The sequence below is a fragment of the Galeopterus variegatus genome, unplaced genomic scaffold, assembly GCF_000696425.1.
Source record: "Galeopterus variegatus unplaced genomic scaffold, G_variegatus-3.0.2 Scaffold73, whole genome shotgun sequence".
Taxonomy (NCBI): domain Eukaryota; kingdom Metazoa; phylum Chordata; class Mammalia; order Dermoptera; family Cynocephalidae; genus Galeopterus; species Galeopterus variegatus.
In genome coordinates this window covers 601,342-603,100 of record NW_007726184.1, presented here as the reverse complement: position 1 = coordinate 603,100, position 1,759 = coordinate 601,342, and the positions used below count along the sequence as shown (strand labels likewise).

At 41.3% G+C, this 1,759-nt stretch overlaps 1 protein-coding gene across 1 annotated transcript in view; it reads right to left on the bottom strand.

The window, feature by feature from the left end:
* ATP6V1E1 (ATPase, H+ transporting, lysosomal 31kDa, V1 subunit E1) overlaps window positions 1-1,759 on the bottom strand; it is a 40,641-nt gene that overhangs the window by 23,668 nt on the left and 15,214 nt on the right. The window lies entirely within an intron of this gene.

Here is a 1,759-nt window from a genome sequence, read left to right as displayed (position 1 = left end):
CCACACTGAGATACCATCTCACCCCAGTTAGGATGGCTAAAATCCAAAAGACTCTGAACAAGGGCCGGCCCAGTGGTGCGCTGGAGAGTGCGTCGCTTGGGAGTGTGGCGGCGCTCCCGCCGAGGGTTCGGATCCCATGTGGAGACCGGTTCCCGCTCACTGGCTGAGCGCGGTGCGAGCGCAACACCGAGAGTTGCGATCCCGTTGCCGGTCCCCAGTATCGGCGCGACACCGAGGGTTGCGATCCCGTTACCGGTCAGTAAAAAAGAGACAAAAAGGAAAAAAAAAAAAGACTCTGAACGATAAATGCTGGCAGCCTTGTGGAGAAAAAGGAACTCTCATACATTGTTGGTGGGACTGCAAAATGGTGCAGCCTCTATGGAAAATGGTATGGAGGTTCCTCATACAATTATCCATCTACCATATGATCCAGCTATCCCACTGCTAGGAATATACCCAGAGGAATGGAAATCATCAAGTCGAAGGTATACCTGTTCCCCAATGTTCATCGCAGCACTCTTTACAATAGCCAAGAGTTGGAACCAGCCCAAATGTCCATCATCGGATGAGTGGATACGGAAAATGTGGTGTATCTACACAATGGAATACTACTCACCTATAAAGAAGAATGAAATACTGCCATTTGCAACAACATGGATGGACCTTGAGAGAATTATATTAAGTGAAACAAGTCAGGCACAGAAAGAGAAATACCACGTTCTCACTTATTGGTGGGAGATAAAAATAAATAAATAAATAAATTCACACACACACACACAAAAGAAAAAAAACCGGGGGGGAGAAGAAGACATAACAATTACCATTCCTTGAAGTTGACATGACAAGCAAACAGAAAGGACATTGTTGGATGGGAGGGGGGAGAGGGAAGAGGGAAGGAGGGTTCGGTAATGGGCCACAATAATCAACCACATTGTATATCGACAAAATAAAATTAAAAAAAAAATTCACAAAGCTAATAAATGGCAAAAAAATAAAAATAAAAATAAAAATTTGGAACTTAAAAAAAAATAAAGTATAGATTTATAGACTAGAAAAAGAAAAGTCTCTGCAAAAGAATTTTACATCTATAAAGGAAATCTTTATTTGTAAAGGTATATCCCCCCTCCACACACCTAAAAAACTAGAGACTTTTGCAATGAAGAAGACATTTATTCAAAGTTTACATAACAAACTTTACCTTTGCATAAGTTGCTTTTTCTGTAAATTGTCTTAACTGGGCCTTTATTTGTTTGGGCAAAATGTCTGTCCTGTTTCATCTGGCAGTCATCCCTCTGGAAGTGCAAATTTTGGAGTGCCCAGCCAACAATTAGGACTATGGAATAGGTAATCAGAATATTGGTAATTGGCAACAAAGCAACAGAGTAACCATTACTCTTCCAGAGAGAGAGTAGAAATCTGGGGTTATCAGTGGTGGGAGCAGGGAGGGAGATATCGGACAAGGGGCAAAAAAGAATAAGTACAATTTGTAACAATATACGTACTAGTAATATTGATTTGATCAACATATGTCAACACTGAATCCCAAAAATATGTATAATCAATTACGATTCAATATAAAAAAAAAGAAGATTGGTAATTTAACGGGGGAGGAACTATTTAAAAACTGGCAAATGAAAAATCTTTTTTTTTTTTTTTTTTTTGTCTTTTTCCGTGTCCGGCAACGGATCGCAACCCTCAGTGTCGCCACCGTACCGGACCGGGACCGGCAACGGGATCGCAACCCTCAGCGCCCCCACCG